This window comes from Macadamia integrifolia, unplaced genomic scaffold (assembly GCF_013358625.1).
Source record: "Macadamia integrifolia cultivar HAES 741 unplaced genomic scaffold, SCU_Mint_v3 scaffold1709, whole genome shotgun sequence".
NCBI lineage: Eukaryota > Viridiplantae > Streptophyta > Magnoliopsida > Proteales > Proteaceae > Macadamia > Macadamia integrifolia.
The window spans coordinates 30,864-56,332 of NW_024868319.1; the positions used below are offsets into that span (position 1 = coordinate 30,864).

Sequence of the window (25,469 nt, forward strand, 5' to 3'; positions counted from 1 at the left end):
TCTCTCTCTCTCTCGCACTCTTTTAGAATTTAGAATTTGGAATCATTCTCAGAGTACACTTACCAACTCACTAAAAAGGTCCTTATGGTCTCTCTCTCTCTCTCTCTCCCGTCTGTTCTCATCTCATCAGACCCTAACACCGTCTCTCTCTCTCTCCCTCTCCGACTTTTCAAGAGCTGAATACTCATAACCAACAAAAAAAAAATGAAATTGGAAGTAAGAATTACCTGTCGCAGCAAAAACAAGTCCGATGCTTGATCGTTCTCCGGCAAGATCGGTGGGTTGGGACGTTGCAGTGGCAAAATCTCCTCTTCCCTCCTTCGTTTCTCCAATTTTCCAAAAACTCTTCTAACCACAAAAGGTTTTCTTAGAATTATATACACTATATCTTACAATACGTACGTGTATTATTATACATATTACTTATTCCAAATCAAGGATTCAGCACAATGAAATTTAGATCCAACGGTCCAAAGAACACCCCCCACAAGATACCTATATGAGGGGTTCAAAGAACACCCCTCCTTTTTCTTTTTTTTTCTCGAATGTAAGAGAGTATTCCTCCAAACATGGATGGGAAGGCATTTTTCTTATTAATTTTCTCTCTCACACACACACAGGGGTACCATGGGGTTTGAAAACAATATAAAGGGGGGAACTGAATCAAATCCAATATTCCAATCAGTTTCTTATGATTCGGCAAAGAACCAGCATAATCAAACCATAGGTGTGGAGTAGATCATAGCCATATGCCAGATCAGAACAGAAACATGTAAAACAAAATCCGTAAAGGGAGCCAGATCTTCCTAAACATGGGGAAAAAAATAGAGCTTACAAGTCTCTTTCAAACTTTCCAGACTCAGAAGTGATATGTACCTATTGTAATGCCCAACGAAGATGCTCCACACGGGATGTGGTTTTCGAAGATTTACTCAAACTTGTTGCAGAAAATCCTCGCCGACTACTGTAAATCCCTGTTCAAACCACACCAGCAAAAGCTCCTGTTTGTATTCTGAGATCACAAACCTAGGTGAGAGAAAGGGTAGAAAGTCACAATAAATTCAGATAGAGAGAGAGAGATGTTTGGAAGAATTCTTAAATGGCTTCAGAGATCAATCGATTTACCCAGTTTCAGATCTCAAAACAAGAACAGAGATAATCAAGACCAAAAACCGTCTCTCTCCCCCTCTCCGACTTTTCAAGAAATGAATCCTTATAAGTAACAAAAAAGAAATTTAAAGCTGTAAGTAAGAATTACCTGTCAGCGCAGAAAGAACTCTGATGCTTGATCGTTCTCAGGCAAGATCGGTGGGTAGGGGCGTTGCAGGGGTAAACTCTCCTCTTCCCTCTTTCGTTTCTCTAACACGTAAATCTTAGGTTTCCCTAAACACTTATACCAAACAAAAAAAATGTTTCTTAGACAATCTTGCAAAATATTCATGTGTATTATAATACATACTACTTATTCCAAATCAACACTTTAGGACAATGAAATTTAAATCCAACGGTCCAAAAAATACCCCTCACAAGATTCCTATATGAGGCGTCCGACCAAAAAACCTCAATGGTTGTCCTCACACCTCTCTTTGATTGCTTACAGAGAAAGAGAATCTCGCTACAAATATATAGCAAAAATTGAGACAGAATACAGGACATCATACACCAACAAGTATAATGCAAATTATTATACAAGCACAACAAATATAATACCAGTGCATAGAAGTAAATTGAGCAAGAAGACAAGCTTATCAAGTATTATAACATGTTCTGCTGATATTTTTCATCTTATTATGACACTTACCATGCCATGATCATATGGCCACCATTAAAGGAGATTATCAAAACCATTTATCCACAAGATGGATTTGATTGCCCTCATCCCAATGCTCTACGAAATGATAGCCCATCAAAATTGCCAAAAGGGTATCACTAATATTCATGGCTTGATAACTGAACATGATATATTGACCTTAAGGAAGGAGAACAGAACTCAGTTGATGTTAACAGTTCACCCTGGAAAACCATAATCTACTGTACATTTTTTTTTTCCTTGAAGGAGGGGAAATAGTGCATTGGTTTTTCATAAGGGGAATCGGATGCCCACATCAACCTTAAACTTGGTGGACCTTGTTTGCATTGTAGACCTTTAATTAAATCAGATTAATTAAACCAAAAAAAGAATCAATTGCGAAACACAGAGAGAAGTGTGCCTATATCGATCTTTAATTAACAAAATTACAAGGAAGATTTACAAACTTATGTAAACGTGGGAGTCTGAAAATGGGTCTGGGGATGGCAGAGTAACTATCAAATTAATCTTAGGTATCAAATTTTAATAAAACAAACAATAGATCCGAAAATGCATACCTCCGGTACCCAAACTAACAAGGAACCAGAGATGCTTAAAGCGGAAATATAGAGTTACAGTAATTATATTGTTTTCAAAAATTACTCAAATATTGAAGAATCACATGAAAGAATATGGAACCAAAATCCACAAACCCGTTAGATGCTTCAGTTGGAGAAGGCAAAGGCAGAGAGAGAGAGAGAGAGAAGGGGAGAGGCAAATCATACCTGTGTTTACGAAGGTGAGGGTGAATAGCTGCCGGAGCCTCCATGGATGAACGCCTTTGCCAAATGGGTGGACGAACGACTACAGAGCCAACCTGCCCATTAACAAAGGGAGTTAGGGCATGCCCTAAGTTTTAACGTTCTGCACCTCAGGAATCTCGACCAAATGGGGTTTTCAAAACCTTCAAAAAAAAAGCTTTCGATCACCGCCTGTAAGGACGGGATAGGGACTCGTGTGGGAGAAGAAACTTTGGGCTCTTGCTTTTCTTTTCTTCCAGGGATTCAGGGGCACAAGCTTTCGATCACCGCCGGACGGGATAGGGACTCGTGTGGGAGAAGAAATTTGGGGCTCTTGCTTTTCTTTTCTTCCAGGGATTTAGGGGCTTCCATTTTCTTCCAGGGATTCAGGAGCTTCCATAGGGTTGAGGTTTGAAATCAGAAGAAATGGTAAGTTGGGACACGCAGGTAGGCAGAAGAAAATCGGGGTTCTTGCGTTTCTTTACTTTCAAGATACGTTATATCTTAACAGAAAAAAAAAACCTAATACGTATATCGTTCTATTGTTATATTAATAATATAGATAAATCAACCATTAGGATTGATTTTGTTCAGATCCTACGGTCCAAAATATACCCCTCAAAAGATTCTTAAATAGGGTGTCCGACCAGAAAACCTCAACCCAAAACAAAAAACATAAAAAAAATTAGACCCGTATAACGGTAAGCCGAAAGTAAGGGAATTTAATTTCCTAATATAAAGCATCCATTTTCTCCTTCTTTTCAAAGCCATGTTCCACATCACAAGCATTAAACCTGCAGAATTATAAAGTTACAAAATAAAATTTGATAGTCCACATTCCACATTGCAAGCATTAAACCTGCAAAATTATTGAGTTACAAAATAAAATTTTATAGTAGAGTAGGGGTGGGGGTGGGGGAGAAGAAAAAGGAAACAGGAGAAAGGTAACTCACTCTTTGTAGTGAAAGTCAACAACCACTAATATTTTTCTCGATTCCATCAACATTTCTAAAGTTGCAATAAATTAAATACTGCATCTATAAGAACCCATAATGTAAAAAATTAGAAATAGTTAATAGAGGCATATACACATCAATCAAAATTTGGAAGAAATCTCCTCTCAAACTCGGTAATACATGTCCTTTTAGGATAGTCCAAACCTTAGATATCCAAGATTCCAAACTCAACCAAAAGAGAAAACAAATTCAACAGTTCAGTGCCAACTATAAGATCACTATATCAATTAGAAATACTAATTAAACCCAAAAAATAAATGGAAAATGTGAAAACAAGATTGAGTATGATGTCCTTAAGAAGATCCCCACCACAATTCTCATTAAACACGCACTCCTCAATCATGTGTCGTGCGCTATGCTTCCATGCGCATCACTACGTAAACATCATGTATCATAAAGCAAACAATTGGACCCATTATAAAACAAAACGATGGCATCTTGCATTTCCCAACAAAAAGAAAAAGAAAAAGTGGAGACATTTGAGTATGATATTCTCAATAAGACCCCTTAGCTAGTCTCATTAACCATGCACTCCTCAATTCTATGTCATGTGTAATGTTTCTACATGCATCAGTCTGTAAACACCACGCATTATAAATTAAACAATTAGCCTCTAATCCACCAAAGAAAATGATATCTTGTATTGCAAAAAACAAAGTAACCAATTAGGGCAAAAGAAAAAGAAAAAAAAAAATGCAAATGAGTCAAGATGAACAGTCCATGTCAAAGACTCACAACCGACCCTAAAGAAAAAATCCTAACCAACCCTAAAAATCAACGAAAAAATGTGGGAACAAGGATGAGTTTGATGTCCTCAAGAAGACCTCCTTCACTGGTCTCATCAATCACACACTCCTCAATCCCGTGTCATGCGTTATAATTTTATATCCATCATTATGTAAACATTGTGTATCATAAATCAAACAACTAGAAAGCTTATAAAACAAAACAATGACATATTGAAATCACAAAAACAAAGTAAAAAACCAAGGAAAACAACATATATAAATGGATAAAAAGGTAGCCACATTAGGTGTCGCTTCAACTAAAACCATGTCCAAGAGTCACAACCAAACCTGAAGAAAAACTATATTCAACGACATAACAATCATTTAAAGATCATTATAAAAAGTATATTCACTCAATATAGAGGAGCAGAACAAAGTAATTAAATAAGAAACTTCAATCATTTTTCTACCCACTTCTTTGTCCAGGACACTAGCACATCTCTGTAGAATAAGCAAACACAAAAACATAAAAATTCATAACTCTCCCCAAAATCAAAAAAAAAAAAAAAAGGAAATAGGGATGAGTGTGATGTTCTCAATAAAAACCCCTCGACCAATTTCATTAACCATGCATTACTCAGTCCTGTATTAAGCGTTAAGTTTCTATGTGCATCACCCTATAAACACTGTGTATCATAAATCAAACAAATAGGAATCCAACTAAGCAATAACCTCTTGCATTGCAAAAACAAATTAAACAGTTAGGGCAAAAACAAACAAAATTGTAGATTGATTAAGATGAATGATACTAAAGAAAGGTATCCGAATTCTATGCTGCTACACACATAACCACGTCCATGACTCATAACAGCCCTAAAGAAAAACCACCTAACACAATAATTTTACAAAAAATCGTGCATTGTTCTCAATACTGATGAAGTAAAACTAAGAAGATAAATAAAAAAAAAAGAAGGCAAATTCATTCACTCTGGTATATAACCACTTCTTTTGTTAGGGACACCAGGAAATCTATGTAGAGGAAGAACAAACACAATAACGTAAGAAAGGAGTTGAAAAACCATTAAACCAAATGTTAAAGGCAAAGAAACATCAAAACGAAGCTACATGCACATCAAAAAAAAAAAAAAAAGAAGGAAGAGGAGAAGAAAATCATAGGAGAAAGGTAACTCATTCTTTGGAGCACAAGTCAACATAAGAAAAAGTTGAAAAATCATTAAACCAAATAATAAAGGTAAAGAAGAATCAAATTGAAGCCACATGTCATATCGAGCAGTAACTCTAAAACATTAAGTTACAAAACAAAATCAGATAGTAGAATAGGGGAAGGAATGGAGAAAAAAGTAACAAGAGAAAGCTAAATTCTTTGGAGCATAAGTAAACAACAACTAATACTTTTCTCGATTGCTAATCCAATATTAAATGCAATATTGCACTAGTAAGAGTTTCACAAAGTATATAGCACTAGAAATGCATTCCAGAAGATGGTTTGCAGTTAATAGAGGAACATACACATCCAATCTAAATTTGAAAGAAACCCCGTCTTTCAAACTCTGAAACGTATTTCCATCTAGGGTAGCCGAACCTAAGATATTCAATATTCCAAACTCAACCTGGAAAGGAAAAAGAATCTACAATTCAATGCCAAGTTGTGCGTTATGATTCTACGCACATCAATATGTAGACATTATGTATCGTAAATAAAAAAGTTAGACCTTAAATAAAATAGAGCAATGATATCTTGAATTACAAAAACAAAGTCACAAACCAGGGAAAAACTAACATGCACAGATGGATAAAAAATGTAGCCAAATAGACAGCCCTTTTCTCAGATTAGTTTGTCAGATTGTTTAAAGCCCTTGGTATTGCATCAACATGTTTCCAGGAAATTGGGGGGAGGGGGCTTGGGATTGCAGAATCACAAGAATCACATGAAACTAGGGTTAGTAGGTTGCTTCAGGGTACTGAAGCAGAAGTTGAAATAGCAAATGGATTAAGTTTCAGGTACTGAAGCAGAAGTTGAAATAGCAGGGCTACCCCTAATCGTGAAAGACTTACATCCGACTTTTATGGGCTTGAGTTTCCACAGTGAAGGAAAAGCAGAAACGGTTTACCCGTGCCCTAAATTTCCTTGTGTGACTGGCTGTAGGTGAATCACAAGAGAGTACCAGTACCAATGACTATTGGTTGGCATATGTGTTCTGCCAGAAGGGAAGAACTGATCCCACTTGCAAGTGTTACTTATGTCGGGACAAGTGGAAGGGCTTAAACCACTGAAGAAGAAGTCAATGTAAGTCCTCTACCATTTAGTGGAGTTACCCAAACCTAGTAGCAAGATGCACAAAGAAAGAGCTTGCACACTTGCAAACGCCTAAGGAGTCCTCCACACAGCCATCAGGCTTTGTTCCACCAAAAGTGGACCAAAATAGTCCACATCAGCTGATGGTCACCGGTGGATGGACACTGGCTGGTGAACATCCTCCAATGAGGGTACTGGTTAGAATCAGGTATTCGACTATGGGGCCCGAGCCGTTGCACCTCAAACCATTCCCAACAAATTGGTATAACCTACCAGGGATGGATTAATGCATCGGGACACCCCGAGGTGGGCCCACTAGTGACATATGAAGTGTTACCTGATATTGAGTGAAAACTCTTTATTTCCCCAAACAACCCTTGCATGACTTAAGTGGCTATAAGTAGAACCTCTTGCTCATTCATTTTCATTCCTCCTAACCCAAGAGCAAAAGTAGAGAGAAAGGAGAAGAAGAAAGAGAAGGAGAGCAAGGGAGGAGGGAGGATGGAGGAGGAAGGAGGAAGGAGGAAGGAGGAAGGAGGAAGGAGAGGGGAGCAATGGGATCACCTACCCAATTAAGGTGAGTTCTTCTCTCTCTCTCTACTTTCTATGTAGCTATCTCTATCTCTCCTACCCCCATTCTAATTACTAAGCTAAACTAAGCAAACCCTAACCGATTTCCCTCTACCCACCTACCCAACCTCCAAATTGGATGGCAAAAATGGTGTAGGTGACCTAAACTAGCATGTTGGTTGCTCATATTGAGTGTGTGGACCTTCCCTATAGAGAACCCCATCGCAAATCCCAAATTGGGCAACCCAAACCCTAGAATGGTGACCATTGCCCAATTTCCCTAAATTTTTTTTGGATGAATAAAAAATATAATAAAGAGAAAAATATACAAAAAGGGGGGCCTCACAAGGAGACTAACAAAAGGGCAAGCCTTGCAAGAAGGGAAAACACTACACTGGGATACAAGCCATCAACTGGGGGGAAGAAGAGATGATAAAGGAAGTCCCCATGACTCAACAATGAGCCTATTCCTTAGGGAATCTCTAACCAATGGTGGGGGAATTAACCCTCCCAAGCTAACATTATGTTGGGGTCGTATCGGTCGGCTAAATTTAAGATACGTATCGGTATCGGAGATACTTAAAACCATGGTTGGGGAAATGGGATTATACATATATGTGGAGGGCTTAAGGTGATCATAGGAGGAATTGATGGCTATGGTATGTGCCTTAACCGAAATCCCCAATTTTGGGGTAACCTAGACCTCTAAAATGAGAACTTAAGTAAACCTTATACTCCCATATCATCTAAACCACCAATTTTATTAACCATAGACTAAATGAGGCATATAAGCCCTTTTACAGGTAAACTAAACCTAGAACCCTAAAACCAAATTGTAAACAAGGCGATAGGAAAAATGGGAAGTTTAGTTGGAATGGACCCTTATTATGGAAACAACCGCACACTTAGACACTCAAGGGGGACCCCCATAACTTAGGGAGCAAATCTAGGCATATAAGACCCGATTTGGCTCCACCGAATGATGCCCACCGGTGGATTACTATCACCCAGTGAGCATCCACCGTGGACATCCAATAGGTTTTGTAACCTCTCGGATCCATCCCCTGTGGGATCACCGATGGATCACCATCACCCAGTAAGCATCCAGCCCCTTCTTATAACTTTTGGATCCATCCCCTGGTGAGCTCATCGGCTGGTGGTGACCCACTGGTGAGCATCATCGGTGAACCCCTTGCGACCTAATTTTTACTTCCTTTTTATTTAGTCATTTGACCTATAGGAAGACCCATACCGTACTTAATAGTTGGCCTAATAGACTTATGTCTCATAGGAATAGAACAGGTTAATGGTAGGGCAACGCACGAGGCCATTAGCTTTCCATAACCAATAGAAACTTGAGGTGAGTGGGTACTGTGTATATTTTATTAAGTGTTTATAACATGTGTATCCATGCATATAATCATAAATTTTTTGCATATTGAATCCGTTATTGGTGAATTTTTATTACGCATAATGGTGTAAATTATGTATGTGTTATGGGTGAATGGGATGCAGGGTAGCCAAAGGTTGGGTTCCGGCACTATGTGCTCAGGGTGTGTGTGAGTGTGTATGGATGATTCGATGCTGGGTAGCCATAGGTTGGGTTCCGACACTACATGCCTATGGTGTGTAAATGTGGGGTACAAGGTAGCCGAAGGTTTGGTCCTGACAGTGTATGCCCACAGGGTGTGTGAATATGATGTGATGTGATATGACTCGTGTTAGATTGCCTCGGGCTATGAGGACAACCCTTGCCAATAGGGGATATATATAGGTTAATCCTACCGTCTGATGGACCGAGGTTGGGGGAATTTTTTGTGACCGAGGTGGGGGCATACCAGCGTCGTGATAAAACCCTACTTTGAAGGTTGGATTCCGGTGTAGTGGTCTACCCTTCATACTATGTTAGATTCGATGTTTGTTGGAGTTTATATAATAAGGGTAGTTTAGGAATTGTTCTTATATTATATTATCCTAAACTGTAATTTCCTTAAAGTTATAGTTGAACTTAATATAAGTGGAAAGAGCAAGAAATGCTCCCACATTTTGCTCTCACTCTTCTTCCTTTCTCTTCTCTCTCTTCTTCTTTAATCTCTAACTCTAGTCCTTATTTCTAACTTGGTCTCAAAGCTTGTGCAATGGTTTGAGAGTCGATTAAGCTTCCTTGTTCCATTCTTTGAGTCTCTCTTGGAACCCTAGAAGAAAAGGGGTCCATTAGAGGCTATACTATGTAAGAAAAGTATACAAGATGACCTAATGGAGGTGTAGAAACAAGTTGAAAACATTTGGAGTAAGATTTGAGGACTACATGGACTGATTGAAGCTTACACAGAGAAGAAGGGGTCTTCTCAGCTTTCATAACTTCCAACTTTTCTTTCTCTCTCCTCCGTTATTGGCTTAGGATGTGGCCTAGCTGGAAAGAATAGCCCAAGGGTCTTGTATGACCCCTCTAAGTCCTAATTGTTGAGTAGTTGTGTTGTGGGAACACAACTCCATTCACTATTTGCTGCTAGGTATCGCTGATTTCTCTGTTTTAGCCCTTTTTGGTATAAAATAGCTGGTAGTGGTAGTGGAGTTCTTGGTTCCATTTATTAGATGTGTTGTCGTATGATGCATGTATATGTTTTTTAGATAAGCTCCATAGTTATAAGTGGGTTCTATTGTTTTTCTATTAAATTTCTATGGTTTACTAAAGCCGGGCAGTCTTGACCGAAGGGTCCTCCCTTAATTGGGGGCTCAGGCGAAAGTTGAGAACTCTTGAAGGAAGGGTCCTCCCTCGGTTGGGGGCTCAGGCTAAGGCCTAGCAGACCTGACCGATGGGTCTTCCGTTAGTTAAGGGCTCATGTCTAGGGCAAACACTCTTGATCAAAGGGACCTCCCTCGGTTGGGGTCTCCCTCAGGAGCCCAAGCCAAGACCGAGCAATCCTGACCTAAGGGTCTCCCTTGATTGGGGGCATAGGCTAAAGTTGGGTAGACCTAACAAAGGGTCCTCCCTCGGTTAAGGTCTTAGGATAAAATCGAGCAGACCTGACCGAAGGGTCCTCCCTCGGTTGGGGGCTCCGGCTAAAGCCTAGCACTCTTTACCAAAGAGTCCTTCCTCAGTTGGGGGTTCAGGCCAAGGTCAAGCAGACTTGACCGAAGGTTCCTCCGTCGATTAAGGTCCCAGGCCTATGTCAAGGCCAAACACTCTTGATCGAATGTCCTTCCTTGGTTGGGGGCTAACTGCAAAGCTAGGGAGACCTGATCGAAGGTTCCTCCCTCAATTGAAGCTCAAGACAAGGTCGAGTAGACTTGACTTAGGTCCTCCCTTGATTGAGGGCTTAGGTTAAAGTTGAGCAGACTTGACCAAAGGGTCCTCCTTTGGCTAGGGGCTCAGGCCAAGGCCAAGCACTCCTGAAAGAAGGGTCCTCCTTCAGTTAGGGGCATAGGCCAAGGCTGAGTACTCCTGAATAAAGGGTCCTCCCTCGATTAGGGGCTCAGGCCAAGGCCGAACACTCCTGAACAAACCTCCCTCGATTAGGGCCTCAGGCTAAGGCCGAGCACACCTACACGAAGGGTCCTCCCTTGGTTGGGGGCTCAAACCAAGGCCTAGCAGACTTAAACAAAGGGTTCCCCTAGGTTGGGGCTCAGGCAAAGTGCGAGCACTCCTGAATGAAGGGTCCTCCCTCAGTTGGGGGTTCAAACTAAGGCCGAGCAGACCTCAGCGAAGGGTCCTCCCCTGGATTGGGGCTAAGGCCAAAGCTAAGCACTTCTAATAAAAGGGTCCTCGCTTGGTTGGGGGCTCAAGGTAAAGCCGAGCAACCTTGACAGAAGGGTCCTCCCTCGATTAGGGGCTTAGGCTAAGGCCGAGCACACCTGACGAAGGGTCCTCACTTGGTTGGGGGCTCAAACCAAGGCTGAGCAGGCCTAAACAAAGGGTTCCTTTCAGTTGGGGCTTAAGTAAAGTGCGAGAACTCCTGAATGAAGGGTCCTCCCTCAGTTGGGAGTTCAAACTAAGGCCAAGCAAACCTGAGCGAAGGGTCCTACCCCGGATTGAGGCTAAGGCCGAAGCCAAACACTTCTAATAAAAGGTCCTCACTTGGTTGGGGGCTCAGGGCAAAGCCGAGCACTCTTGACAGAAGGGTCTTCCTTTAATTGAGAGCACAAGCCAAGGCCGAGGAGACCTAATAGAAGGGTCCTCCCTCAATTGCAGGATTACACAAAAGATGAGTCCTCCTGAATGAAGGGTCTTCTCTCAGTTTGGGGCTCAGGCCAAAGCCGAGCAGACTGAATCAAAGGGTCCTCCTTTGGTTACGGCTCAAACCAAGGCCAAACACTCATGTCCATAAGATCTTCTCTTATTTGGGGGCTTAGGTTAAGGTCAAGTAGACCTAATCGAAGGGTCCTCCCTCTATTAGGTGCTTAGGTAAAGTCAAGCAGACCTAACTAAAAGGTCCTCCCTCGATTTGGGGCTCAGGCCAAGGCCGAGCACTTCTAACCGAAGGGTCCTCCATCAGTTTCGGGCTCAGACTAAGGCTTAGCAACCTAACCGAAGGGTCCTCCTTCAATAAAGAGCACATGCCTATCTGAACACTTTTGAGTGAAGGGTCCTCCCTCAGTTGGGGGCTCAGGCTAAAGCCGAGTAGACTTGATGGAAGTGTCCTCCCTCGGTTGGGGGCTCGGGCCAAAGCTAAGCACTCTTGACCAAGGAGGACTAATGCAAAAGCCTAGCAGACCAGACCGAAGGGTCCCCCCTCAGTTAGGGGCTCAGGCTAAAGCCAAACAAACCTGATCAAAGGGTCCTCCCTCTGTTAGGAGCCCAGTCCAAGGTTGAACATTCCTAACTGAAGGGTCCTCACTTGGTTGGGGGCTTAGGACAAGGCTGACCAGACCTGACGGAAGGGTCATCCCTCGGTTGGGGGCTCAGGCCAAGGCCGAGCAGACTTGACAAAAGGGCCCTCCCTCAGTTGAGGGCTCAGGCCAAGGCCGAACAAGCTAGACGAAAGGGTCCTCCCTCGATTGGGGCCTCAGGCATAGGTCGAGCAAACCTGACCGAAGGGTCCTTCCTCGATTAGGGGTGCAGGCCAAGGCCGAGCAGACTTGACTGAATGATCCCCCATGGTTGAAGGCTCAAGACAAGGCTGATCACTCCTAACTGAAAGGTCCTCCCTTGGTTGGGGGCTTAGGCTAAAGCTGAGCTGATATAATCGAAGAGTCCTCCCTCAGTTAAGGTCTCGGCCTAAGGCTAAGCCAACCTGATCGAAGGGTCCTCCCTCGATTGGGTGCTTAGGTCAAGGCAGAGCACTCTTGACCAAAGGGTCCTCCCTCGGTTGGGGGCTCAGGCCAAGGCCGAGCATTCCTAACGAAAGGGTCCTCCCTCGATTAGGGGCTCAGGCCAAAGTCAAGTAGACTTGATCGAAGGGTCCTCATTCGATTGGGGGCTCAGGCTAAAGCTGAGTAAACCTAATCGAAGGGTTCTCTTTTAGTTAGGGGCTTAGGCCAAAGCCGATTACTCCTAATTAAAGGGTCCTCCCTCGATTGGGGGCTCAAGCTAAAGCTAAGCTAACCCTTTAGACCAAGGTTGAGCAGACCTGACCGAAGGGTTCTCCCTTAATTGAAGGCTTAGGTCAAGGCCGAGCAAACTTGACTGAAGGTTCCTCCCTTAGTTGGGGGCTCAAGCTAAGGTCGAGCTGACCCGTCAGACCAAAGTTGAGCAGATCCAACCAAAGGGTCCTCCCTCGGTTAGGGGCTTAGGTCAAGGCCAAGCAGATTTGACTGAAGGTTCCTCCCTCGATTGATGGCTTAGGCTAAAGCCGAGCAAACCTGACCGAAGGGTGCTCCTTTGATTGGGGGCTCTAGCTAAAGTTAAGCAGTCCTGACTGAAGGGTCCTCCCTTGTTTGGGGGCTCAGGCCAAGGCTGAGCACTCCTGAATGAAGGGTCCTCCCTCGGTTATAGGCTCAGGCCAAGGCCGAGTAAACCTGACCATAAGGTATTTCCTCAGTTAGGGTCTCAGACCAAGGCTAATGCAGACTTGATCGAAGGGCCCTCCCTCGGTTGGGGGCTTAGGTCAAAGCTGAGCAGACTTAACTGAAGGTTTCTCCCTCAGTTGGTAGCTTAGGCTAAGGCTGAGCAAACATGACCGAAGGGTCCTCCTGCAGTTGGGGGCTCAGGTTGAGGCTGAGCACTCCTGACTAAAGGGTCCTTCCTCGATTGAGAGCTCAGGCTAAGACCGAGCTGACCTGACTGAAGGGTCTTCACTCTGTTAGGGGCTTAGGCAAGGCCGAGCAGACCTGACCAAAGGGTCATCCCTTGGTTCGGGGATCAGGCCAAGGCCAAGCAGACCTGACCAAAGTATCCTCCCTTGGTTGGAGGCTTAGGGCTAGGCCGAGCAGATATGACAGAAGGGTCCTCCTTTGGTTAGAGGCTTAGGCCAAAGCAGAGCACTCTTTATATTAGGGTATTCCCTTACTTAGCGGCTCAGGCCAAGGACAAACAGATCGGACTGAAGGGTCCTTCCTCGGTTGGGGGCTCAAGACAAAGCCGATCACTCCTTATTGAAGGGTCCTCCCTCAGTTGGGGGATCAGTTAAGGCCGAGCTGACCTGATCTAATGGTTATCCCTCGATTAGGGTCTCAGGCTAAGGCTGAGCAGACCTGACCAAAGGATCCTCCCTCGGTTGGGGGATCAGGTTAAGGCCTAACAGACCTAACCAAAGGGTCCTCCCTTGATTGGGGGCTCAAGCCAGGGTTAAACAAACCTAACTGAAGGGTCCTCCCTCGGTTGAGGGCTCAAGCTAAAGGCCGAGTAGACATGACCAGATGATCCTCCCTCAGTTGGGGGCTCAGACTAAGGCCAAGAAGACCTGATCGAAGGGTCCTCCGTTTATTGGGGGCTCAAGCCAAGACTGAGCATTCCTAACTGAAGGCTCCTCCTTTGGTTGGGGGCTAATACTAAGGCCGAGGAGACCTGACTGAAGGGTACTCACTCGGTTGGGGGCTAAAGTCAAGGCCAAACAGACCTGACCAAAGGGTCCTCCTCGGTTGGGTGCTCAGACCAAGGCCTAGCATTCATGAATGAAGGGTCCTCTCTCAGTTGGGGGCTCAATCCAAGGCCGAGCAGACATGACTAAAGAGTCGTCCCTCGGTTGGGGCCCAGGCCAAAGTTGAGCACTCCTGACATAAGGGTACTCCCTCAGTTGGCGGCTTAGGGCTAAGCCGAGCACTCCTGACATAAGGGTCCTCCCTCGGTTGAGGGTCCTGACCGAATGGTCCTTCATTTGTTGGGGGCTCAGGCCAAGGCTAGCAGACCTAACCAAAGGATCCTCCCTTTGTTGAGGTCTTAGGCCTAGGCCGAGGCCGAGCACTCCTGACTGAAGGAGTCTTCCCTCGGTTGGGAGCTTCGGCAAAGGCCAAATACTCTCTACCAAAGGGCTCCGCCGAATCGTTAAACAGGCGTCACGTCCGAAGCCAAACAAACATAACTGAAGTATAACTTTAATCCCTTAGGAAGGACCTCCCTGAGGTAGTAAGGGAGCTTCTGATACAAATAAAACTGATCACCTAGCAAGATCCTGACACATGGTAACTGACCACTCATTAATAGAAGTACAAGCATCCATAAAAAAGCTAACCACCTCAGATACCGAGACTCGAGGGACAAGAGGAAGTCGTATCAGTTACACAATTCAAAACCAAATTCTATATTCCATCAACACATAATTGGGGTGTCATATGTATTCAAAATCCAAAATAAAAAGTCAAATCATTCTAATGTCTAATTTCCTATACTAGATAAATTAACTAAAGAACTATTATGACTGCCAATTTTATTAAAGAAATAGAACCCCCCAAAAAAAAATCTAATAGAACTGTACTCAAGAAAAATTTAACAGCTAAGGAATAGGCCACACAAGATCCCTATAACTAGTATTACATAAATCCTAAACTAATTTCTAATGGACCCCACCACTAGTTAAAGTATTTATTTTCTTGCACTTCCTTTAGACCACCAATTATGGCCCTTATAATTCATATTTCACAAATCAAACCCTGAATTAAAAGCTCATATGCAATAGATGTTAAAAATGATAAGAATTTCTGAACCGGTCCAGCATTATAATCATATCCAATAGTCAATGCCATGCATAAAATGGACTATATATAATAAAAATTTTAACATATAATACCATTTGTTCACTGTTTATACGTACACCAAGCTAACCAATTTTAGTGTTGAGAACAGAACAGAATAAATAAAATGAAAATTTTAACATTTTCAAGTTCCGATGGGATATTTATATAAGTCAAACGGCTGAGAAAATCTTCGAGGTAGAGCAATCAGCAATGGGTGAAATGAAACTGTATGCGACAAGCACAAACAGCTGCCTATTTCTTATACTAATATAGGTACTGTATGCATCGATATGGAATAGTAAGCAAGCGTAAGAATCCGAACAGTAAAGCCACAAAAGTGATGAATTAATTTAGATTCTTAATTACCGAGCCAGCTCTTGGAAAGGTGGTTGCTCAATAGCTGCTTCTAAAGCTCTATGTTAGGGCCTCCAGTGCTCTCCCTGTCAATTGCTTGCTCCGGCTGTTTCTGTATAAGATCCACCCAAAAACACATTTCTTCTGTTTCCCTTTCATGTTTAAATCTACAGGTTTCAGTTCTAGGGCCAAAATGGAAAAAAAAGTTCACTGTGTAGACCAATATCCTTAATTGAATACTAAGCCTGGTGTATAGGAATGAAATCAACAAGGCATGACCATCAATCTACCTGTTATATCTGGGATTGTGGAGAAAATCTGAGAGCAAGAAACTTTTGTTAGTCCAAGTTCTGTGATTGCAGCAATGCAGGTCAAAAAAAGCATGCGGAGTGAGCTATCACTAGCGTTGCCTGAACCCTCTGATAATCCTTTCCTGCATCTGGTGACAGAAGATACATGTTACACAATTCAATCTAACAATCACTCTATATGTATAAAAGCTTTCAGATGCAACAACATGAACTGCTACATACACTGTAATAGCTGCAGTACAATGAGGGTCCCTTTCAAAAATGGTTGACAAAAGTTGTCACAACTATAGGAAGTTGATCAGACCAAAACCGGTCATATGCTTCAGGTTGCTTGGCTGACAATTGTTCCTTAATTAGGCTATCCAAAAATGCAGATAACCAAAATAAACTGCATTAATGTAACAGGTATGTTGCATTAGAAAGCCCTATATCCATCATAAAACAAGACAAACAGATCATAGTGAAAAAATAAGCGACTAAAATAATAACAAAATATAAAAAAATATAAAATATATTTCCGGCCATGCATGCTCTTGTTTCCCAGATCCTCAGGTTCTGATGGGATTCTAGAATCCTGTTTCTGAGGTTGGAGAAGAATAATTTCAGAATCCTGCTCCAAGGCACATGAAGCATTCCACTGAGCCTTTGATGGGCACTAGAAGCCTCAGAAGCTCCCTTCAGTGCCTCGATTCTCGCTTGTCACTCAGTTTCCAGAATTTGTGCATGAGAAGCCACACAAACATGCCACTTGAACAGTCCACGCCCACTTTCACCAGAAGCGAGAATCAGGAATGTGTCCTAAGATCAAATTAAAAGTCTAAAACATTGATTAACTGCATTGGCTTTTGTAGTTGTTTTATAGCAGTGTGTAGGTATATATTATCATACATCAAAATACATTATCATTTATCACAAAGATTTTAAAAAATAGATAGTTAGAATATGGTAATCTCATATTTTTATCAGCAAATTAGAGATGTATTTGAAGTAAACAACCTGGTTTGAAAGTATCAATAAGGCATTTAATTTCAAATATTGAGAAGAGAACTTTACCTAGAAGTTAAGCGAACAAATTCAGACAAAGGATGCAAAGGAAATTGACAAGCAAAGACAAAAACATAAAGCAATAATTGACAAGATTATGAATAATTGTATTGAGAAGAGAACTTTATCTAGAAGTTAAGTGAACAAATTCAGGCAAAGGATGCAAAGGCAATCGACAAGCAAACACAAAAACTTAAAGCACTAATTGACAAGGTTATGAATAATTGCATAAGTATAAATTCATATCAGGCTCTAACAATTGAGAAAATAGGCTGAAATTATTTGTTTAGAAACTTAGTCCAAATAACAACAAAATTAGAAAGATAACTGACCTCCATTGAAAAAAAATGTTAATATCCCTGTCTCTTAGTTCTCCTCTGGTAGATAAGGAAAATACAGCAGCCTGAGAAAATAAATTCAGATATGCCATAAAAGATAAAAGCAAGAAAACTTAAATTTCTTCAGACAAAATTGTTGTAGGCACATGATCACTTTGTGGATTGGAAATCTAATATATAGCAACACTATGCTGTTTTATATGTAGGATACATCCACACAGAGAAAAAAACAAAAAAAAAAAAAAAAAAAAAAAAAAAGAAAAAAGAAAAAAAAAGTAATGAACATATTAGTAGCATCCATGCAATAAAAAAACTTCCAAAGGGTATAGTAAGGCAAAACCTGATAAGATAGTGCCTTCGCCCAAGAATTTCTATCTATACCAAACCAATTATTAGAAAACCAAAAGGTCTTCGATAATGAGTTATGTTCTCTGATAGCCAACTCAAACACCATCGTTGCATAATGTAAGGATTGTATCAGTCTATCGTGGTAATCTTCACCTTCCAAAGATTAACGGGGTTTGACCCCCGATTCCTCCACATCATTAGTAACCAAATATTTCAATGGGGAAAAATATTAAGTGGAACTCCAAAGGAGAACTGTTTCTCATGAGTTTGAGAAAGGAACAACATACGAGAACAAGAACTCCAAAGAAGAAATGTTTCTCCATAATTTCCATATTAGCAATTTTTTCTTCATATCGTTAGCTCAGATTTGCCCCAACATCTATTTCCATCTTTTTCTGTAACATTAACAAGTAGGCATGGGTTATTGGAGAATGAATTTAATTAAAAAAAAGGCAGGGGAAATAAGGGGGAAAATAGTACCTTTTCGTGGCGGCATAGAATTAAGGGGGAAATTTGTACATAGATCCGCGACCTGATGCAACTGGGTAATGAGAAAGAACCATGCCATCAATATTACTAGGAAAACAGAATATGAATAAGAGCTTCCACCTGCCTAACAAAGTACAAATTGATACAAAACATATGTCTTCATTTTGTCATGATCCTCCCAAGATGACTGCAAAGGATTACAACATAAGGAACTCCAAATATAATGAATCGGAAGAAAATAAGGCAAGAATGAAGAAGCAAGTATAGTATGAAACCATTCACAGATGTAAAAGTGAGCAACCATCCAAGTCTTTTTTTGTCTTCAGAAAATATATCAAACCCTAGTTTCGATTCAAGTCAACCTCAGCGTGCGGATATGCTTTTTTTCTTTCTTAGATCTTTGCGCTCCCCCTACATCACCTTTGCCGTTCATTGTTGATTCCAGTAGAACCGTATAACTTCTTCGGATAACATCTCTAGTTAAGTTGAGACCTATGATGGCAATCACTCCCATGATGTTTGGTGGCTGAAGAAAAAAGCCTAATGCAAAATCCGCTGGTTTATACTAGGAACTTCAAAGGAATTGGAAACCTACCTTGGTAGAGATGCCGCCGTGGTTGTTGCTGAATGGTTAAAGTAGTAATGGAGTTCTTGGACAAACAGCAAGACGCACCAATCAGTATTGAGAGCAAAGCTGAGGAGAGATTGTTGGGTAGTGATGAGAGAGAAACTGGCCTTAGAGAACCCTGCTTATAGAAACTGGGCTGCAGCAAATTTTTTGCATACCTGCACTGCACAGACACAACAAACATGAGTCACCATGGATTCAGCAAAAATGGAAAATCAAGAACATAAAAGACAAATGATTGCATAGTTGAAAGTTGATGATTAGATGAGATTTAAACTTCTGAAATGGAACTAATAGTACTCATCTCTCTGATGATTTGACTTCAATGCATGTACAAATATGACTCGATCCGACATGTGAATCTGCCTCTGTCATGATTTCAATTGCCCCTATTCTGCCACCGTCACCGTCTACAGGTCCCTTGTAATGGAAACTACTTTCAAACATGATGGCTTCCTCTCTTTCTCTCTCTGCAATTCTCTCCCTCTATTACTATCCATCAGTTCTTAAAAAAAAGGAAAAATTATGCATCGGACTTGTTTGTAAACATGTTCCTGACAAAAACAAATTTAATATAACATATACCAGTTGGTTGATCTTAACTACTTCTGATAAAACTCGGGAAAAAAAGCATATGGTTTATGTTTTATGTGCAACATGCCTCTCAAACAGCCAAGATGGATTGATTATTTGAATGTGATTTTAGACTGTTACCAGTATGGATCACTCACACTGACAATAGGCACATCCATTGGATTAAAACCTACATGCTGACAATAAACTTATCCTTCAAATTGAAGTAAATGCCAGAAAATGCATTCATAACATCAAAGGGTTACCAGGGTTTTTCCTAGATACCCATGTTATGAGAAACTCATGTTTTATAATTATGCATAACAAGTTTCTGAATGAGATTTAAAGAAGAAAAAAAAACGAAAGGAGGGAAAAAACCAGGGGGTCGGGTGAGGGGCTTACTGATGATGCAGAAACAGGTTTGCTTAATAAGTAGTTGTAAACTCTGACATTTAGAACAGCCTCAGCCATTTGTAGATGAGATAACATGTCTGCTCCACCAACATTGAAAACTAACTGCATTTGCCTAGCATCTGAAATGAGCACAATGAATAACAAACAGTTGTCGAAGAAGAACAAGAAACCAAAAGGGTATATATATGTGAAAATATTAATGCATGGGGCAAAATCTGGAAACAACTTTGTCAAAAGAGAATCAAATCCATTTGAAGTGAAAAATTCATGATGGGGCAGTTTCTTACAAGACGATGGACACTAGTCAGATAAACCAGGGTGTAAGGTTCAGTGCCTTCTCTCACACATGCAATTCGAACAGGGAATCTGTTGACCACTTTCTCATTCATTGGTTTAGAGGTTTGGCAACATTCCTAATTTCCTGATGAAAAGAATCCAAAAAATTGATTAGGTACAGATTTATAATAGATGAGGGTAGGTTCAATCAAAGGGGTGAGCATGTCAATTGGAATCCAATGTGACATCAGAGAGTTAGGTGCCCATGTTCTTCAAATATAATATCCCAGAAGATTGTTGGGCCATTTTAAGCATAAAATCCACTCTAATTACCCCTTTCCTTCAATTCACATTTCATATAAAATTTTAAAGCAAATAATATAAAGCCAATTAAAATTTCCACATGCATAGTTTCAATTTTTAATGAATGAATGAGCAAGAGATAACCTTCAGTCTTATATCTGAATCTACTTGTGGTAATTAGACTTCTCAATTTGCAGATATTTATTTCAACCAAGCAATATTCTTCCCATGGTGCGAGCAACAGAATCCCTTCATGCCCTGTCCTTCCAAAAGATGAATTTATTGTTTACTGTCAATTGGAATATCAACCCACAAATTGCCAAAATTTTGTGTTACACATAAGGAGTAAGGTAAGCTCCCCCACTAAATGGTTGATGGTAATCACATGATTCTATAAGCATCCACGTTCAATTAGAAGTTGCTGGTGTATCAATTTCTGCCACATAAATAAAACCACAAAAAGATTCATCTTAATCTTAACTAATGCAGAATAGTTTAAAATATCTTAGACATGCACTACTTTTCTACCAAACAGTTTCATCAGAAAAAATGTGGAGTGAAAAGGAAGATAACATGAATTAGGGCTAATGCATATACTTATGCCTTGCAAGTGTCCATAGTGAAGTACTATCGCACAAGGTATACAGATTATAGAACAAAATGTAATAGAGCTAATAAGCATGCATGTTTTAAGCTACTTGAATCACCAGAGTAACATCAGGATAGTTCATGCCAAGGGATGAAACATCAGATGTAACGGCTGAAACATCAGATGTAACGAGAATCAATCTTTTGGATTCACGAAGCTCATCAGGTAGGCGAATACGATAAAGTTGAGGCTTTCCTGAATGCATTTTAATCTCTTGAAGGAGGAGGAACATAAGTGATGTCACCATTATAGCTGTGAAAAAAACAAAGGCAGATAAAAAACAATTCGACCAAGAAAAAAAATTATTTATGAAATTAAAGTAAGCAAGTAATAGCATCTCAACCATGTAATCGAGCATGTGTGTGAGATATGCTCCTTCAGACTGTGGTGAACTATTTGAAAATGGAGTTAATGAGGTGCAACAATATACAACTGTTTAACCTGCACTTAGCAATCCAAAAGGTATAACAATTAGGCTCTCAACTCTCTTTCTATCAAAATAACGGTGTAATGCATAAACGACGTCCTGTAAGCAGCACCCAGGGTGAAAGCAGCCTGCCACTGTTGAACAACAATATTCATCCATATCAGTGCAAAGAGTTCAAAACACAGTTCTCAAATTTTCAAGAAGTGGTTACCTGGTCCTTTACAGGGAATAGTATCAATAGAACAATGAAGTTTCTTCGATAGAACATTTCAGATGAAACCAAACTCAAAGCAGTCATGAAATTTATGAGGCAATCCACTGAACACACTTGGATTAATTTAATTTTCTTCTTTCAATAAATTTATTGACTTAATGGAAAAAAAATTCATAATGTGGCAATTACTGAAAAATTGATAAATAGAGCAACCAAAAAAGAAAAAAAAAATCAGTATTGAAGACCCATACCATGTCATGAGTTTCCACACCACCAAGACCCATCATATCAATGAAAACACATTCCCTTTTCAAAATAAGCTATGACATTCGGTGAACCTGCGAATTCATAAATTTAGGTAATAGCAAAGCATATGCTGCCAGGTATCACTGATTTCTCTGTTTTGGCACTTGTTTTGTCTAAAATAGCTGGTAGTGGAGTTCTTGGTTCTATTGGTTGGATGTGTTCTATCCTATGAACCTTGTATATGTTTTTTTAGATGAAGCTCCATAGTTATAAGTGGATTTCATTGTTTTTCCATCAAATCTCTATGGTTTACTAGTTGTTGGATTTTTTTTGGGGTTATGAGAAGGAGATATTTGTGGCTTGAGTTTCCCCCTTGGTTTAGATTTCCATTGGTGTTGTTTTTAGAGGTATCCTTACATCATATCTGATCTCACGGAGCCTACGGATGCTACATCAGGTGGGTCAAGTAGTACTAACCCCAGTTCAATTGTTTAACAATCCTAACACTCAGATTTCTCTTGTGAAGTTGGATAGTACCAACTACTTGGATTGATCACATTTTCTGAAGCTGTCCTTGCTGAGTAGAGGGAAGCTAGGGTAATTACTGGGGCTATCAAGGCTCCCGCTGTGGCAAACCCAGGGTACCAAAAATGAGAAACTGCAAGCTCTATTGTTATGATTTGGCTACTCTTCTCTATGAAACCTAAGATAGGTAGGAGATTTATAAGAAAGGAAACTGCTAAGGATATTTAGGATAATGTCTCTAAAACTTATGATAGGGTAGGGGTGACTCTGTGAAGGTCTACTAGCTTCTTCAGTAGGCCCTCTCCATGAAGCAGAGGACTAAGTCCATTTTTTACTACTATAATACTGTTATAGGACTCTAGGAGGAGTACATTATCGAGATCTTCAGTTGACTAATCCTGATGATGAAGCCAAGGTCTATAGATCTCTTGAAAAAGAGTGTCATGATTCTTCTAGGTGGGCTGAATTCAGACTATGAGCAGATCCGGAGACAGATTTTAGACTGGTCACCTCTTCCATCCCTTAATGAGGTGTGTAACTAACTCTTGAGTGAGGAGACGAGGAAAGATGCTATGGATTCTACACCTTCACTTGAGCACTCTACTCTTTCTTCCATTACACACAGAGAATGGCGTGGAGGCGGCCGAGGTTAAGGTCCATCCCGTGGAGATGACAAAAAGAGATGACATTGTGATCATTGTGGGCAACCTGGACACACTCGAGAGAGGTGTTGGGTCCTTTATGGCTGTCCTAGTACACGAGGTGGATCTATTGGCACACGTGGTGGTCACGAAGGAGGGGGTACAACCCATGCTATTATGACAGAGATTGACACTAGAGGCTCCTTCCTCATAGGAAGATACTAGCTCCTTCTTTAGGGATAAAATTGCAGTGCTTCACCTGTTTATGTCTCAGCATGATAGCCCATCTTCCTCACAAGATGCCTCAGCTTTCGTTATGCAAACCTAACTGACCGAAGGGTCCTCCCTCGATTAGGGGCATAGGCCAAGGCCAAGCAGACCTGACCAAACGGTCCTCCCATGATCAAGGTATCAGGACAAAGTTAAAGGGTCATCCTTCAGGTAGGGGCTCAAACCAAGGCCGAGCAGGCCTGATCGAAGGGTCGTCTACTCGTCTTTTAGGTGGGTGTCAAGCCAAGGCCGAGCACTACTGAGTGAAGGGTCCTCCCTCGGTTGGTGGTTAAAGCAAAGGCTGAGCACTCCTGACCAAAGGGTCCTCCCTCGTTTGGAGGCTCAAGCCAAGTACTCCTAATCGAAGGGTCCTCTCTTAGTTGGGGGTTAAGGCCAAAGTCTAGCAGACTTAACCGAAGGGTCTCCCTCGATTAGGGGCTCAAACTAAAGCCAAGCAGACCTGAACGAAGGGTCATCCTTTGGTTAGGGGCTCAAGCCAAGGTCAGGCAGACTTGACTGAGGGGTCCTCCCTCAGTTGGGGTCTCAGTCCAAAGCCGAGTAGAGCTGACTGAAGGGTAATCCCTCAGTCAGGGTCTCAGGCTAAAGTTGGGCAGACTTAATCGAAAGGTCTTCTCTTGGTTGAGGGCTCAGGCCAAAGCCAAACACTCCTGAATGAAGGGTCCTCCCTCGATTTAGGGGCTCAGGCTAAAGCCGAGAAGACCTGACTGAAGGGTCCTCCCTCTATTAGGGGCTAAAACCAAGGACGAGCAAACTTAACCAAAGGGTCCTCCCTTGGTTAGGTTCTCAGGCCAAATCCGAGCAGATCTGATCGAGGGGTCCTCCATTAGGAGTCCAGGCCAAGGTTGAGCACTCCTGACCTAAGGGTCCTCAGTTGGGGGCTCAAGCCAAGGTTGAGTAGACCTGACAAAGGGTTCACCCTCAGTTAAGGTCTCAAGCTAAAGTTGAGCAGACTTGATTGAAGGGTCCTCCCTCGGTTGAGGGCTCAGATTAAAATCGAGCACTCCTAACCGAAGGGTCCTCCCTCGATCAGGGTCTCAAGACAAAGCTGAGCAAACCTACCTAAAGGGTCCTCCCTCAGTTGGGGGCTCAGGTAAAGGCCACATACTCTTGATCGAAGGGTCCTCCCTCGGTTGGGGGTTAAGGTATGGCCAAATAGACCTAACCAAGGGGTCCTCCCTCAGGTCGGAGCCCTGGCTAAGGCTGAGCACTCCTGATCTAAGGGTCCGCCCTCGGTTAAGAGCTTCGGCTATAGCTGAGTAGACCTGACAAAAGGTCTTCTCTGGGTTGAGGTCATAAGTTAAAGGGAGCAGACATGACCGAAGGGTCCTCCCTCGATTGGGGGCTCAGGTCAAAGCTGAGCACTCCTGACAAAAGATCCTCCCTTAGTTAGGGTCTCAAGCTAAAGCTGACAGACCTAACTGAAGGGTCCTCCCTCAGGTAGGGGCTTAGGCCAAGGCTGAGCACTCCTTACCGAAGGGTCCTCCCTCGATTGGGGGGCCAAGCCAAGGCAAAGCATTTATGATCAAAGGGTCCTCCCTCAGTTGGGGGCTAAGGCTAATGCCAACTAGACCTGACCGAGGGGTCCTTGCTGGGTTAAAGCTCAGGCCAAGGCTAAGCAGACCTAACAAAGGGACTTCTCTTAGTAAAGAGCTCAGGCCAAGGCCAAGCACTCTTGACAGAAGGGTCCTCCCTTGTTTGGGGGCTCAGGCTAAGCCCGAGCACTCTAAACGAAGGGTCCTACCTTGGTTGGGGCTCAAAGCCTCAAACTAAGGCCAACCAGACCTCAGTGAAGGGTCCTCCTCTGGTTAACGACTAAGGCCAAAGCCAAACACTTTTAATTGAAGGGTCCTCCCTCAGCTGGGGGCTTATGCCAAAGTTGAGCACTCCTGACTAAAAGGTCATCCCTCAGTTGGGAGCGTAGGCCAAGGCTAATGAGACTTGATCGAAGAGTCCTCCCTCGATAGGGGCTTAGGCCAAGGACAATCACTACTAATTGAAGGGTTCTCACTCTGTTGGGGGCTTAGACCAAAGCCAAGTGGACCTAATCGAAGGGTCTTTTGTCATTT

The 25,469-nt window shown here is 41.9% G+C and overlaps 2 long non-coding RNA genes across 7 annotated transcripts; both read right to left on the reverse strand.

Moving 5' to 3' along the window:
• Window positions 1-227: 227 nt before the first annotated feature.
• On the reverse strand, window positions 228-3,099 carry LOC122064664. 3 transcript variants are annotated; one of them, XR_006135790.1, is made up of 4 exons: window positions 2,575-3,099; window positions 1,259-1,390; window positions 877-1,026; window positions 228-348 (listed from the first exon to the last, which is right to left on the reverse strand). It is a non-coding gene; the product is annotated as an uncharacterized LOC122064664 (long non-coding RNA). The 3 variants fall into 3 exon arrangements; XR_006135791.1 differs by having other exon boundaries at window positions 228-345; window positions 1,259-1,383; window positions 2,575-3,098; XR_006135789.1 differs by having other exon boundaries at window positions 228-345; window positions 2,575-3,098.
• Window positions 3,100-3,252: 153 nt separating this feature from the next.
• On the reverse strand, window positions 3,253-21,288 carry LOC122064661. 4 transcript variants are annotated; one of them, XR_006135786.1, is made up of 9 exons: window positions 20,555-21,288; window positions 20,119-20,252; window positions 19,820-19,950; window positions 18,812-19,398; window positions 16,220-18,708; window positions 15,977-16,125; window positions 15,699-15,798; window positions 3,543-3,597; window positions 3,253-3,383 (listed from the first exon to the last, which is right to left on the reverse strand). It is a non-coding gene; the product is annotated as an uncharacterized LOC122064661 (long non-coding RNA). The 4 variants fall into 4 exon arrangements; XR_006135788.1 differs by having other exon boundaries at window positions 3,259-3,597; window positions 16,220-18,122; window positions 18,208-18,708; XR_006135785.1 differs by having other exon boundaries at window positions 3,259-3,597.
• Window positions 21,289-25,469: the final 4,181 nt, after the last annotated feature.